This window comes from Colossoma macropomum, unplaced genomic scaffold, assembly GCF_904425465.1.
Source record: "Colossoma macropomum unplaced genomic scaffold, Colossoma_macropomum, whole genome shotgun sequence".
Taxonomy (NCBI): domain Eukaryota; kingdom Metazoa; phylum Chordata; class Actinopteri; order Characiformes; family Serrasalmidae; genus Colossoma; species Colossoma macropomum.
In genome coordinates this window covers 25,484,829-25,501,820 of record NW_023494794.1, presented here as the reverse complement: position 1 = coordinate 25,501,820, position 16,992 = coordinate 25,484,829, and the positions used below count along the sequence as shown (strand labels likewise).

Below are 16,992 nucleotides of genomic sequence, written 5' to 3'. Positions count from 1 at the left end.
GTCTGTTTTTCTGCTTTCTGCCCACGAAGCTGAAGCTGGAGTCAGCTTCTTTTTTTCGAATTTTCCCGTTCCACCTTAAATGGTGCAGCAGTTACATTCTGGCGCCTCAGGCGCCAGAATGTAACTGCTGCACCATTTAAGGTGGAACGGGAAAATTCGAACAAGAAGCTGGCGAATAAGAAGCTGACTTGAGCTTCGTTTTGCTCTCCGCTCCTAAAACACCCTAAAACCGAGTTTGCTGTGAGTTGTGAGAGTGAAATGTGGCCGCCAAGGGCTTTTAAATCCAAACCGGGGCTTTTTTGTTGGAATTTTTCTGTCGGTTGGGAATGAAAAGCCTGTGCGATGGCAGGAAGAGGGGAACAGAAAAGAGAGCGACGCAGCCATGTTTGGCCAAAAAAAATCTACTGTATTCGGCTCTTATTCGGCGATTAAATCCGCGTTTGAGCCGCCGGGTCACATTTCTGCAGACACATTTATCCTCTGTAGGCGTGTTGTGAGAAAATGCTTCGTCTTTGTGAAGAAAAAACGAGGTTTAGTTTGATTAATTTCACCCTCCGGCTTGAATGTCGTTTTCGTTTTTTTTGTGTTGCGAAATTAGCGCCCTCTGGCGGCAGATATTCCTCGAAAATTAAGAAATTGCAATTAATCTGATTGCAAATTCACAACAGTAGATTTTTTTTCTTTTTTTGCAAAAAAATCTTTTTTTTTTCCAGATTCTTTGTCTGTTCACCCCAAATGAAAGCAGCACAGCACCCTTTCAGGGCTCGAGCTCGTCTGTTTGGAGCACGTTGAAGGAAAAAAAGGCTTCATTTTCTTCATTTTGTTCAGATGCATTAGATGCTTTAGATGCACCACAGTGAAAATATGAGCACTGCTGCTGCACCACATCTGCTCTTCTGTGCACAATTGCATTGATTTTTTTTTTTTTTCTTTTTTTCTTTTTTTTCCTCCTCCTCGCCTGCAAATATTGCAAAGATCAATCCGGCTTGTCCAGCATGCTGAAAATAGATGTAGCACATTCAGACATGGTGCTGAAGGGCGGTGAGGGAACCGTCCACTGTTTTATTGTTATGAATATTACATGCCTGATTAGATTTATGGGCTAATAGTGAAACACAAAGGACGCTCTGTGCTATTTAGAACTTCCCTCCGATGGTAATGTTAGAACACGTCTGTTTCTTTATTTATACAAAAGAACTTCCTTTCCTTTCATTTCCTGAGGAGATATTGTGAATTAAAAACAGTGCAGATCTGGCAGTTTTCACCTCCAGATGCTGTGCGCTTAAAAAAATAGGGTTCTTCAAGGGTTCTGGAGTAAAGGCAGTGGTTCTATATAGGACCATGAGTTCTGTACAGAACCATTTGCATGCTTTAGTGGTTCTTTGCTTGGTGAAAAGTGAGCATAGTGAAATAGTTAAGCTGAACACTAACAATACACTTTTATAAAAGATGGTTCTTCAAGGGTTCTTGAGTAAAGTCAGTGGTTCTGTATAGGACCATGAATTCTGTGTTGAACCATTTGCATGCTTTAGTGGTTCTTTGCTTGGTGACAGGTAAGCTTAGTGAAGTAGTTATGATGTTAATCTTAACGTTAACAATGCATTCTTTAAAAAAAGATGGTTCTTGAGGGGTTCTTGAGTAAACGTAGTGGTTCTGTGTAGGACCATACGTTATGTGTAGACCCATATGCATGCTTTAGTGGTTCTTTGCTTGGTGAAACGTAAGCATAATGAAATAGTTATGATGTTAAGCGTAACACTAACAATACACTTTTATAAAAGATGGTTCTTCAAGGGTTCTTGAGTAAAGTCAGTGGTTCTATATAGGACCATGAGTTCTGTACAGAACCATTTGCATGCTTTAGTGGTTCTTTGCTTGGTGAAAAGTGAGCATAGTGATTTAGTGTTAAGCTTAACATCGTAACTAACAGTACACTCTTTTAAAAAAAGATGGTTCTTCAAGGGTTCTGGAGTAAAGGCAGTGACCATGAGTTCTAAATAGAACCATTTGCGTGCTTTAGTGGTTCTTTGCTTGGTGAAAAGTAAGAATAGTGAAATACTTATGAAGTTAAGCTGAACACTAACAATACACTTTTATAAAAAATTGGTTCTTCAAGGGTTCTTGAGTAAAGTCAGTGGTTCTGTATAGGACCATGAATTCTGTATAGAACCATTTGTGTGCTTTAGTGGTTCTTTGCTTGGTGAAAAGTAAGCATAGTGAAATAGTTACGATGTTAAGATTAACACTAACAATGCATTCTTTAAAAGAAAATGGTTCTTCAAGGGTTCTTGAGTAAAAGTAGTGGTTCTGTGTAGGACCATGAGTTCTGTATAGAACCATATGCACGCTTTAGTGGTTCTTTGCTTGGTGAAAAGTGAGCATAGTGAAATAGTTAAGCTGAACACTAACAATACACTTTTATTAAAGATGGTTCCTCAAGGGTTCTTGAGTAAAGTCAGTGGTTCTATATAGGACCATGAATTCTGTATAGACCCATTTGCATGCTTTATTGGTTCTTTGCTTGGTGAAACGTAAGCATAATGAAATAGTTACGATGTTAAGCTTAGCACTAACATCACACTCTTTAAGATGGTTCTTTAGGGGTTCTGGAGTAAAGAAAATGGTTCTATATAGAGCCATGAACACTCAAAGAACCCTTTGCACGATTAAAGGGTTTTTTTTGCATCGTGAAATGGTTCTTCAGATTGTTGGTGAATGTATATAGAACCATATACAACACAGTGTTTTTGAAAAGGGTTCTGGTATTGTTACAATGTCAAGCTTATCACGGTAGAGGAACCATTTTTGGTGCTATATAGAACCCTTTTTAAAATGATTTTAGAAAGAAACCACATACAACACATGCTCCATCAATCTGAAGAACCGTTTTACCTTGCAAAGAACCCGTTAATCATGCAAAGGGTTCCTTGAGTGTTCATGATTCTATATAGAATTGAGTTCTTTACTAAAGAACCCTTGAAGAACCATGATTGTTAAGAGCGTATTGTTAGTGCTAAGCTTAACATCGTAACTATTTCACTATTGTTACTTTTCACCAAGCAAAAAGCCACTAAAGCATGCAAATGGTTCTGTACAGAACTCATGATCCTATGCAGAACCTCTGACTTTACTCAAGAACCCTTAAAAAAAAAAAGTCTTTTTTAAGTGCACAGCATTTGGAGGTGAAAACTGCTGGATCTGCAGTGTTTTTAATTCACAGTGAGTGTTCATGGTTCTATATAGAACCGTTTTCTTTACTGAACAACCCTTGAAGAACCACCTTTTAAGCGTGTAGAAGAACCATTTTTGGTGCTATATAGAACCCTTTTCAAAATGATTACATAATGAAACCACCCAACACATGCTCAACCCTCATGCATCAATCTCAAGAACCATTTTACCTTGCAGAGAACCCTTTAATCATGCAAAGGGTTCTTTGAGTGTTCATGGCTCTATATAGAACCGTTTTCTTTACTAAAGAACCCTTGAGGAACCACCTTTAAGAGTTTATTGTTAGTGTTAAGCTTAACATCATAACTATTTCACTATGCTTACTTCAGTACTAAAGTACTAAAGAATCACTAAAGCATGCAAATGGTTCCATACAGAACTCAAGAACCCCTGAAGAACCATCTTTTTTTAAAAGAATGCATTGTTAGTGTTAAGCTTAACGTCGTAACTATTTCACAATGCTTACTTGTCTCCAAGCAAAGAACCACTAAAGCATGCAAATGGTTCTATACAGAACTCGTGGTCCTATATAGAACCACTGCCTTTACTCCAGAACCCTTAAAGAACCATCTTTTTTAAGTGCACAGCATTTGGAGGTGAAAACTGCTGGATCTGCAGTGTTTTTAATTCACAGTGAGTGTTCATGGTTCTATATAGAACCGTTTTCTTTACTAAACAACCCTTGAAGAACCATGTTTTTTAAGTGTGTAGAAGAACCCTTTTTGGTACTGTGTAGAATCATATCCAGATTCTAAAAAGGTTCTGCATAGAACCATAAACGGCACATTTTCCATCAATCTGAAGGTGCAAACAACTATTGAAGCATGGAATAGTTCTATATAGAACTCATGGTTCTGTAAATCTAAAAATACCCATTTCTTTTCCAATAGAACCCTTGAAGAACCATCTTTTTAGGAGTGTAGCAAAGACAAAACAAAAGATCAAAGGATGGGGAAACAGTGTAGATGCTTGTCTGAATGTACGTCTATGTTTTTTGTCTCCGTCGTCGGCCGAACAGTCGTTAGAGATTTCTCCCCTATTTACGTTGATCCAGCGAACGCAGATCTGTTTTCCAGCTTCGGCCGTTTTATCTCTCCTCTTTTATTGTTGTCTGTCAGCAGTGAGATGGTGGAGACTTCAGCTGCTTCAGTGTTGACCTTTACATTTCGCCATGTTTGAAGGAGCCGCCGTAAAATTTGCATTTTACTGCTTCGCCGCTGCTTTTTGCTGCTGCAGAATTCAGACTCGAGCTGAAAAGCTCGCCGCCTTAGATGTTCGCAGTGAGCACTTAAAGAGTCTTAGGAAATGTCACAGAATTGGTTTCCGCCATTTAAAGGGCCCACGTTGCGGAAAAAAACAAACGTTCCTAATTTAATTTTGCCAGTTAAAGTTTGATTTAATATGTTATTATATATATTAAAGTTAAAGTTACAAGTGTGCCAAATGCTTTAAAACTGCCTATTTTTAATTCATTCCTTTGTGATGTCACAAATACCAGTGCATTCAGACACACTCTTAAAATAACACATTCTGTTTCTAACTGAACACACCAGTGCGTTCAGTGGGAGGCGGCGCATTTCGGGTTGCTGTAACAGAACGTGTTGAAATATTTCTGTACTCAGTTATCGATACCATATTTTGGGTTACTTTTAACAAAGAATGTGTTTAAATATTCCTATACGCAGTTATCGATACCATATTTCGGGTTACGTTTAGCACAGAATGTGTTGGAATATTGCTATACCCAGTTATAAATAACATATTTTGGGTTACTTTTAACACAGAACGTGTTGAAATAGTGCTATATCCAGTTATCAATACCATATTTCGGGTTACTTTTAGCACCAAATGTGTTGAAATATTTCTATACCCAGTTATGCATAACATATTTTGGGGTACTTCTAACACAGAATGTGTTAAACCAGAAAACAATCTGATACGAAGTGTTAAAATGGCCAACACAAGTCAGTCTGGTGTTATTTAACACGTCAGTTAATACAGTGTTTGTATCCTCCTGCTCAGCCTACAGCACTGTAGCTCTGCTCATTTGCACTAAAGTTATAGCCTTAAAAGTGTCAGCCTGGGCTGCTGTCAGCCTGGACTGAGGTTATTTACTTAATCAGTCTTAAAGGCATGGCAGCAAAAGGGAAATTCCACTGATTTTTCAAAATTTCCACACAGTTAAGTCACAAGTGAAAACATTGGTGCAGAGTGGTTTGATGTGAAATGGTTTATTGTAGATAAACTTGCAGACTTATTCACAGTGTCGGTGATAGAAACCAGGGGTCACAGTGTTTACAGTGCACGTATGAATATATAACCACCAGTGGACCTACACAAGTTTTTTTTTTGTATAATGTTGTTAATGGTAAAATAGTGGTAAATATGAAAAGATTTCTTTGGGGGCTCTTTTGCCTTACAGTGCCCTGCATGCATGTCTCCACCAAGAATATATCAAAAAATAACATGCATTTTAGCCCGAAACCTTCTCAGCGCTATTGTAAACTCTTCAGACGTCTGGTTCCTATCACCGCTGTTGAGAACAGTTTGTCTAGAATAGCACATTTCACATCAGGCCTCTCTGCAGTTCCCCTCTAAAATTAGTGCACGCTAAATTAGTGCATGCTGATCCTCTAAAGGATAAAGAGAATTGTGTAAAATCAGTTAGGGCTGCTTTTGGTGCATAAACCCACACAAATGTTATGAGTGGAGCTCAAGGGAAAGTGTGGGCTTTGGGCCCTGTGAAGTTCAGTTAAGCTCAGTGTTGTAACTGGTCCTTCAGCTCGTTCTAACTTGCGACAGCTGAATTTTATCACCGACCTTGGGGCTCGACCGTGTTTGCAATTCCAAATTGTTGACACAACTTTGTGCTCATCTGATGTCTTTTTTGTCCTTTTTTGCGTCGCCCTCCTGCTCTGTTGATGTGGGCTAAACATCTACCCGGCCTGTCGGCCTTTGGCTTTCAGAACTATTGTGGCAAGTAAACTTGTTTTCTGTCAGCCTGAGGCACAAAGTGAAATGGCTGACGAAGCAAAAAGTAACAGATTGAGTTGAATTATATGAGGTAAAAGTCCAGGATGTAAACTTGGGTGTTTATGATTTGAAGTAATTAGTCTGTCTGTTTCATTGGTGTTAAAGGGGAGTTTTTTATGTCTGCATAATTAAATCATTAAGGTGTACATAAGGACATTCAGAGTGGTTTGTGGTGAAATGGTTTATTGTAGAGAAACTTGCTGACTGATTTATTTACAGTGGTAGTGATAGGAACCAGTGTTTACGGTACAAATATTGGCATTTTATTTACTATCCAAAATCAACAGTGTGTGTATATATATATATATATATATATATATATATATATATATATATATATATATATATATATATATGTATATATATATATATATATATATGTATATATATATATATATATAATATGTATAATATGTATAATATGTATGGGTGTGTTTGGGTTGCAAAAGGCCTTGTTAGGAACAAACAAAAAAACAGATTGGTGCATTTAGCTGGTAGAAACAGAGACGTTAAATTGGTCACAGGTTGTAATATGAATGGGAAAGCTCGTAACACTCAACATAGCATGCGTTTGCTGTGGAAGGCCCGCCCTTCGATTAAAAACAGCCAATCAGCTTGCTGATTACACTGTGAGTGGGGAAAAGCGTGTTTGTAGAACAAACCCGAAGAACCACTTTTATTTGTTACTGAGCCAAACGCTACAAACTGTTTATGAGGTTTTTGTCAGATTTTATCAGTGAGTGTGTTTACATGCACTGAATAATCTGATAACTGCAGAAAATCAGATTTTGTTAGTAATCCAATCAACGTGTTTACATGTACGGATTTCTGCTTTACAGCCAGCCAATAAGCTCACAGAAGAGGACGTGACATAAACTTGATGTAAAACATCAAACTTCATGCCGCAGCTAAAAAAAACATCTCATAACTTTGTCTGAAAATATGAACAAACATCATCTAGAAGATGAAGAATATTTAAATCATTCATTTCGTTGAGAAAGTATTTGGGTTCAGCGTCGCTCCAAAAGCTTATTTCCGGTGCCGCTGTCTGTTTTCATACATGCAGACTGAGAAATCCGAAAGAAATCAGAGTAAGAGTTTACAGCACTAAATCTGATTACTGAGCTAAAATCCAGCTCTCTTTATCAGATTTCTTAATCGGATTTCTAGACTTTACTCCGATCTAAGAAATCAGAGTGTGCTGTTTACATGACCATTTGAATAATCAAATAACTGCAGAAATCTGGTGATGATCGGATTATTGATGTATGTAAATTCACTCACTGATTTCAGACCTGTTTTTCAGACACTAATTTGGCCTTCAGTTTCGATTACTTTGATTTAGGGTGGAGTCTGGTCTTGTATGGCTGGAAATAACTGCCCGGCGGTGTTGCAAGTATGGCCACTGAGTGAACAGATATTCCTGTAAGGACCTTGGTAACAACGACCAGGTTGAAAACGGCTGAAAATGACAACAGGAAAAACCCTGCAATCGCAACTGTTAACAACCTGTAGAAAGACCCCTGTAGAATCTACTCTGCTGGGAAGAAAAACATAGAAACCATTAATATGGTGTCTTGGGTTTGCTAATAGTTTAACAGGTGTTCCGATTCCAATTTAACAGGTGTTTTGATTCCAGACGCATGTGATGGTTTACTAGTGGGATCTAAAAGTGTCCTACAGGAAACGAATGGTCTGTAATGGTTACCATTTAAGCCAGTTCCTATCAGAACGGAAAACCGTCAGGTGTTAATGATCAGCAGGGACTGTTCGAAGATCCTGACAGCAGGATTGTAACAGCAGTTTCAGCAACACCAGCAAAAAATACTTTGCTTTAAGAAATATTTATAGCGTGGGACAAAAAAAACAGTTCCTCTTATCTCAGCCACGACGTTTGGAAGGTTATACTTGCTGTTTAGCATGCTAACAGGCTATGAGGCTTATGTAGCGAACCAGTAATGGAAGCTTAGCCCACTGGTTAGCATCCTGCTAGCTGCAAATCACACCCTCAGACTGTGTTGAACTGTCAGGTAAAAGAAAACTTGTTTGAGTTTTCATTGATGAAAGTTCGCACAAATTTCATGCTATTACTGTTTTTAGCTATGCTAATATATTTGTGTGCATTTGTAGAGAGAACACTGTCCTACTGTGTCAAACACTGTAAGCCAAAATATTTGATCTTATTTAACATCTCAACACCTTTTGAGTCAAGTGAGTGATGATTTAGGCACACAGTTAACTAATACTACTACTACTACTACTACTAATAATAATAATAATAATAATAGTAAGTGTGCAAGTACAGTGAGATTGTGTTTCCAACCTCTTATTCTCCAGGGTATATTTTGTTTGTCCATCTGAATTTACATGACCAAATCCTAAGGCAAATTTTTCAGAAACTGCATGAAATAAATGTACATTTTTGTTTTATTTATTTATTTATTTATTTATTTACAAAAGCTCCCCTCAAATTAAGAGAAAATGTTTTATGATCATACACACATTGCTGTATGCTTACAATTTACTGCTGAAAGCCAAAAATCTTAGATGCTTTTTGTATTTTTTTCATGAAAATCATTTTTACAGAGCAGATCACTGAAGAGACGCCATCTGTTTATAGTTTATAGCCCAGATTTGTGGAAAAATGGGTCGACTTTCAGTAGACAAAAAAAATTGAGTTCAGCTTCTTTTATTATAAGGGTTTCAAATTACATCACCCATCTATTTGACCGGAAAGAAGACAGTTCCAGCTCTCATACGACCCCCACCTTTTGAATGTAGCTTATGAAATATGAAAGTTCTGAAGAATATGACGAAGTGCGTTTTGGAACCACCGGTGGTCTCAAGGAGTTGAAAAGGTTCAATTGCATTGCACTTAATCCAGTTAAAAAGACCTAATGATGTTCAGTTTGTAATGAAACATACTTGGTGTTCTTTAAGCAGTGACGTTATCCAGCATTTTATGACAAATTATCACGATAACGATAAAGTATTGTCAAATTTCCCACCCCTATTAGCTACATTAACCTTGTAGCTCCAGTTCAAAACTTAAGAAGCAAACCTCAGACACCAAACCCATCATGGCTGATCGACAACATATGGGTGAAAATGAAAAACCGTAACTATCACTTTTATCAAACTCTTTAAAACTAGAGATAAAGCGAGTTTTCAGGGTGGAACAGTTGAAAAGAAACCAACGCTTCTTGAAAGAAGGTGCTGTCGGCGTGTAGTTTCTGCCTCATGCTCCTCAAAGCGTCTGCTTGAGCATGCAGTAAAAAAGCTATTTCAATTTCATTAGTTTTTGTTTTGTTTTGTTTTTCCATCAGTCCTGGAAACCCGCCCTAGACTCGCTAATGTGGGCTCTCTAAAAACATCATAATGTGTTAAATACTTCTGCTAGAAGTCAGACCCACAATATTGTACCTGTGGGAACCTTCATGCTTCACTGGTGAAAGCATGAAGACATACTTGAATTCACCTTGATATTCTTCACATTTTCACCATTTTTGGAAATGCTTTCATATCTGATTAGCGTTTCCAAGATATGACTGAAATCTAAAAGGGTGTTATCTTGTTACCTACTGGGAGGCCACAGCCCTTGAAATCGAAAATGCAGTACTGGTTACAAGTTTGGAAACTCAAGTCAAGAATGATTTTTTCTTGTTTTTATAACTAGGAATGCACCAAAATGGGAATTGTGGACTGATGCTGATATTCGATATGTTTTAATATATATCGGCCAATACTGATACATTAACTCTCATAAAAAGTAGAAATTCGGTCTACATCTGGTTGGATAAGCATTATGGAGAAATTTGAAAGGTTGCTTTTCAAAATGCATTATAGACCATTTTCAAGAATTTTCTTTTTTTCCATAATATACGGTAGGGCTGAACGATTTGGGGAAAATATCTAATTGCGATTATTCCGAATAATATTGCGACTGCAATTTTTAAATTTTTTTTTTTATTTGGCTTGAGGCTCGACCCCTGAACGTAGTGCACCAAACTGCCAGTAAGCTGTGGTTGTGATGTCACAACACATGGAGGTTTGGTTGCCTCTGATTGGTCTAAATTATCTACAGGCAGTTCATAAACTCTAATTAGATTAAGTTTGCCCTCTTAAAGCTTCAATGTTTTTGCTAATGTAAATACTTAAAAACAATGGTTCTTCAAGGGTTCCTTAGTAAAGATGGTTCTATACAGAACCATAAACACTACACAACCCACGTTCTTTGCGTGGTGAAATGGTTCATTAGATTGATGGAGAATGTGCTGTTTTTGCTTCTATACAGCACCAAAAAGTTTTTCTATTGTTACAAGCTTGACATCAGAACACCTTTTGGTTCTATATAGAACCATATACAGCACATTCCCCATCATTTAAGAACAGTTTAAGCATGGAAATGGGTCTTTTAGTGTTTATGGGTTTATATAGAACCACTGTCTTTACTTCACCATCTTTTTCAAGAGTGTGATTTAAAAATTAAACTGTGATTTCGACATAGAATCAAATTAATCTATCAGCCCTAATATACGGCCATATGCAAAAGTGTGTGCACCCCGGTCAAATGACATTTTGTAGATTTTTCAAAGTGAAAAGAACTTAAAACCTCCTCTACAGAGAGATTCTGCATGTTTTAATGCACAGTTACTGCTTGTTTGCTTGAATTTAACAAAATGGAAAGAAATAAAACATAAAATATGGCTTGTGTAAAAGTTTTGGCACAGTTTATTTTATGTTTTAGTTTTTGTTTTTCACAAGTATGTTAAACTCAGCAAATAAATGGAAATTATGTGATTAAAATTTGCACTCAGAAAATCAACAACGTGTGTAATTTGACCAGAGTACATGCGAATGAATGTTGTTGAGACAAAGAAGAAATATCAATGCATTATTATGATTAATATCACCTTAATTAGAGGAAAAAAATATCCCACTGCGATTTGGATCCGCCCATTTATACTGAAGTTATAAGGGGTGTTTCAGCTCTGAGAGCTTTTTGAGTGAAGCAAAATACAGGACAGCCAAATCAGTACAGCCTGTTTTAGTTCTAAGAGAGTTTGGAAAATGGTGATATAAAACAACAAAATAATGACTGTTTTTGGTATATAAAGCCACACATGGATCTCAGGGGAAAAAATAAAACAAGAAAAATGTAGGATACGGGCCCTGTAAATATTTTACATATAATATGTAACGCATTTGCCGCAGCTTTGCACGCTCTTGGCGTTCTCTCAAGAAGCTTCACGAGGAGCCACCCGGGATGCCTTTCCACCAGGCTTGAAGTACCACCACATATGCTGGGCATTTGTTGGCTGCTTCCAGCTTGTTTTGAAAACAGTCTTAGGAACAAACATATTTGTCTTAGGAACAAATTTCAGACATTTCAGCAAAACCTTTAGATCCCAGCGTCTTTATGGAGAGAATACATTCCTTCAGGTGTGTGCAAACTTTTGACTGATTAAAAAGTCTCTTAATAAGCTTTCTGCCCTGAATTGGATGCTAAATATTGGTCCCTAGCTTGAAAAATCAGAAATATATTCAGCCATTTTCACTGCCTACGTTCTACTTATAGCTGCTAATTATTGTGCGCGGCATCTATTTGTGTTGGTGGTAATTTGTGGTTTGCTCTTTTCAGGCCACCAGCAGAGATCATTCCACTGCTTCAGCTGCCCTAAAGTTCAGCCCTTTTTATTTCTGCCTGCTGACTCCAACCTAAGTTTAGAATTTGCATAGAAATATTCAAAACTCTTCCCTCCACCCGTGCGCCACCCCCACTGCACGTTTCAGAACACATAAATTCAGTATTTTTCCATATAATGTTTCACCAGTGGGCCTGTAATTTTCCACTGCGTTTAATGGCAGCACGAGAGAAGCAAGTGGCTAATTTTTAACCCCCCGACCCCTTTTGTTTTCGAATCTCACTCTCGGTTGGCTGGATCTGGGGGAAAAATAAAGCGAGGGGAGGGAAGAGTGGAGAGCAAGCAGCTCTGCAAAGCTATAAACCCCAGAAGGACAAACATTTACCAAGTTTTCTTTGTTTTTAACTATGCGGGAAGTTTGCCATCACCTTTGTTGGCAGCTTTGGTGTATGTCATCATAAAAACTGATATGAAAATTTTGTGGTCCATGCAGTTTTTACAGAGCTAAAAATTTCAACACCCAGTAATATCAGCCAGTAAAATGCTGTATTCGTTTCAAAATATTTCAAGAATTCTGCATAATTCAAGTGTTGAGATATAAAGTCATTCAAAGTGGTTTAATGTGAAATGGTTCATTGCAAAAAAATGTTTTGATGATGGTAAAATGGTGTAGAAATCTGAACAAAAATGTTTTCTTTGAGACTATTTTAGACTGGTTAGCCTTACAGCTCTCTGCATGTATTGTTCCATTATTAACAGCTTTAAAAAATACATTTTTGCCCCCCCCAAAAAATTTTTTTTAAAACAATATCTCTGGCATCAGGCAGTACATGTATAGTTCTCCATAAGTTCTCTAGACGTCTGGTTCCTATCACCACCGCTGTGAACACTGACTCAGTTTCTCTAGAACGGAGCATTTCACGCCAAAGCACTTCTCAAATCTTGCAGTATAATTCGCTGTTTTGAATAATGCAAATGTTAGTTTTGTTTATTGTGTATATCTGAAGAGTTTTAAATTTGGTCCCCTCACCACAATCACAGCCACAGATCATAATCTGCCAGTCCAGACCATGTTACAGTACTGTGAACCAATCAGAACTAAGATAAAATCTGTAACATATTCCCAAAATTCAATGCACATTCTCATTTTCCTTGGTTTTCGCCAGATGCTTCAGCAAGAAATGATTTATTTTTATTGCTTTATTAGAATTCTACGGTTTCATTAAACGCACTACGGTAATGTTAATTTGTCAGTTCAAACCTACAGTGAAACGCGCTGTTATTTACGCACATTTAATGCTAACCATGATTCATGCAGTTGAAAATTAGAGGTCAAGTTGGTTTCATTTTGTTTTCATTGTTAAATAGTCTTTAATCAGAGGGTGAAAAAAGGTTAATGTGTAAATTAGCAATGTTTGCAGCTGAGGCAGTGAGCTAGAATGTAATTAGGGGTCAAAGCTCCAACGGTGTGCAGTGCTGCCATGGGTCGCCAAATATCTCCCTCCTGTTAATAAGATTGTAAGTTCAACTGTTATTGAAAAAGTAAGGTGTGCTAGTCCGCAATATAAGGTTTGTATCTTGAAATATTTTTAAATGTCTGAAAATAATTATTAGGGAAAAAAAAAGTAATAAACATCAGGGCCTCATAAGACTTCTTTGGGCTTGTGGTGCTTGGACCCCAGTGATTGCTGCTGGCAGGCTATATTTTTTTTTGTATAAAGTTTCATTTATTTATTTTATTTTTTTTTTTTTTATTTGTTATTAATTCATTTTTTTGTTTTACTGTGAACTGCTGTAAGATACGCAGGGACACATGTTAGCGAGTAGCAGTGTTCAGTTAAATTCATGATGATCATATAAGCAATTGTGGAACCGAATAGTTTTTTGTATTTTATTTTATTGCTTCAAATCAGAAGACGGCAACATCTTTCTGATTGTAATTTTTTTTTATTCCTGAAATATGAGATGAAATGAAATATGAGTGAAAATAAGACTGGCCTTTACTCACAAACCTTTTCAACTCCTTGAGACCACTGGTGGTTCCAAAATGCACTTCATATTCTTCATAACTTTTATATTTCATAAGTTACGTTAAAAAGGTGGGGGTCGTATGAGAGCTGTAACTGTCTTCTTTCCACTCAAATAGACGGGTGATGTAATTTGAAACCCTTATAATAAAAGAAGCTGAACACTATTTTTTTTTTTTCCTACTGAAAGTCGACCCATTTTTCACAAATCTGGGCTATAAACTATAAACAGATGGCGTCTCTTCGGTGATCTGCTCTGTAAAAAATATTTTTATAAAAAAGCGCCTAAGATTTTTGGCTTTCAGCAGTAAATTGTAAGCATATAGCAATATGTGCATGATATCACAACACATTCTGTTCATTTGAGGGGAGCTTTTATAAAAAAAAATAAAAATTTACATTTATGCAGTTACTGAATAATTTGTCTTATGATTTGGTCATGTAATTTCAGACGGGGAAAACCAAAATATACCCTGGCCAATAAGAGGTTCATAGGCCACCACATTATGCATAGAAAAGGATTTATGTCCACATAGAAAAACAAATTACGCTACACATTTTTTGCTAAAAACCCAAAACTGTCATAATGATGCGATTCAATCCTCCAGAGTCAATAAAAGCTGATAGCTTACATTAGCCAGTTAGCTAACTTTAGCTAAGAACACTGGTATTGCAGTTCATTGTTATGGGCAGGAATCATTTTTGTTATTAAAATCAATTAATTGTGCAGCCCTGTTTAGTAGTGTTGATACTGGTTGTCTGTTCTTGCTCGCAATTATCTTTTATGTATTGAGGGTAGAATTTGACTATCAGTGCGTTTAGTCATGGCACATCAGCTAATAGGCCTTTTGTGAAGGCTGTCATTATCAGTTATCCTCCTCTTGCAGCTTAGCAGCTGTTGCTATCGGCCGTAACAGATCGCCGTTGTGCCAGAGGATGAACATTGAGTTCAGAGGATTAAGATTAAGTTTGAGGAACTTACAAAAGTACCATCAGATACCCTGCGATACTGTAGTCGGTGGTACTATCTCCAAATCTCTCTAAACCCAGGGCAATTCATCACTTTTTATGGAACAATAAGGTTATTCAGGCCTGCACAGTTCACTGGCTGATTGGCTGTATCCTTATAGTCACTGTGTTGTAAATGACAGTTAAGTGTGGCTTGTTAAAGGGGAATTCCACTACATTTTCCAAATTTCTCTGTAATTCAATCATCGTTGAAAGTGGTGGGAAACACTCCATTCTAGAGAAAGTCAGTATTGTTTACAGTGGTGGTGATGGGAACCAGACGTGTGACGTGTCTCTGAAAGCTCCCTCACAGAAAGATATTACACTGAATGATTTCAAATATGCGGTCTGGTGAGTTTTGTGATAATTTTGAAATGGTTTTGGCAAAAAAACATGTCGCTGCTGTCGGAACAAAACCTTGTACCTCCATTTTTGTCATTTTTACAGTTTTTGCTTCAAAATTTCACGATGAATGGACTAAAAGAAACGGCCCAAAATGACTTGGAAAAAAGTCTGGTTCCATTGACTTACATTATAAGTAAAGTATGTTTTTTCCTTCTCCTGTAAAGTTACCATTTTGGAGATATGAGGTTTTGATCCGACAACAGCGATGTATATTTGTTCAGGGTGGAGAGATACATTCAGAACGTTGTGAGGCAAAATACATCCCAGAGAAAATGTATTATTTCAGATGTACCATCAACATTACATATAAAAACTCCTGTAGGTTCACTGGTGGTTTTGGATAGTGAGTAGAGTGGCTATATTTGTGCTGTAGAGATTTCGACGTCTGGTTCCTATCACCACTTTTGAGTCGTTAAGTTTTTCTACAATGACCCATTTCACATTATAACCCCCACAGGAATTCCCATTCCACCCCCATTCCCATTCCAACTTTGAAACCTCTGAAAAGAGGCCCAGTTCTATAACTAAAGAATAACTCAGCCAGTTTACTTTGTTACAAGTAGTTATTGAATAATAAGCCAGATTATGTAGGAGTTTAAGGTGTCAACGCCCTCTATGGCCTTTTGTTTTTAACTACTCCTTTAGTTCCTTTTGACAAACAAGTTTGCTGTAATTTTAGCAGCGCACTTGTTTTAACCTGCACCCAGTAATTTCCCCAGATCCGCCTCGATCTCTTATTTCACATACTTCACAGTTTGGTGAATTTACGCAAAGATGCAGAAAATGGAAGGAATTTTGTTGACGGAATGAAGATATAGGTTGCAGTTTTACTTTGGCAGTGCATCTATAAGGAGGCTGTTGATGTCTATAGCCAACATGCTGCGACGTGCATATGTGGGTGTCTTGTTAACCTCAAACAGAAGATTGTCAAACATTTTGGCAGTTAATCTTTTTCTACTTTCCTCAATTCCTTATGTTCCTCAGCAGGGTTTTTAGGCTGTGCAGGGCTTCTCGTTTGATCGCTTCTAATGATTTTAAACTGAGAATGAAGCTTTGAGTAGAGATGTGCAGAAGGAATTGTCTGATATATTCACTCCTGATGTGCGATCAGCTGGTTCATTTTTGGTTTGGCTAATATGTGTTGTGGTTTTATGGCATAGTTATTGTGAGCTAAATAAGTGGAATTGCTTTTGAGTTTTCCTGTTCCTCTAAACAAGTGTGTGCACATCTGTTAGAAAAAATCAGAATAAAAAACATGTTAAACACACTAGAGATAAAATATACGCTCTACACCCAAGTATATTTTGTCCCATTTGTTTATATATGGACTTTTTTAATCAAATTATTTCAAACTATGGATATTTACATACATATTTATAAGGGTTATGATATGGTCTGTGTAAACCCAAAACATTTACAGAGACAGTAATAAGCTAACAAATTTCACTTAATTTTTTTTAAGATTTAAGGGAAAAAAAAAGAAAGTTGAAAGGTTTAGATTTAAAAGAAATATTATAATTTTTTATATATATATATATATATATATATATATATATATATATATATATATATAGAAAGGTTTTAATTAAAAAAAAGTAAAAAAACTGCTGTCCCATGATTTCATGTCATTTCCAAAAGTTTTA

The 16,992-nt window shown here is 36.9% G+C and overlaps 1 protein-coding gene across 5 annotated transcripts in view; it reads left to right on the top strand.

The window, feature by feature from the left end:
- znf618 (zinc finger protein 618) overlaps window positions 1-16,992 on the top strand; it is a 59,582-nt gene that overhangs the window by 231 nt on the left and 42,359 nt on the right. The window lies entirely within an intron of this gene.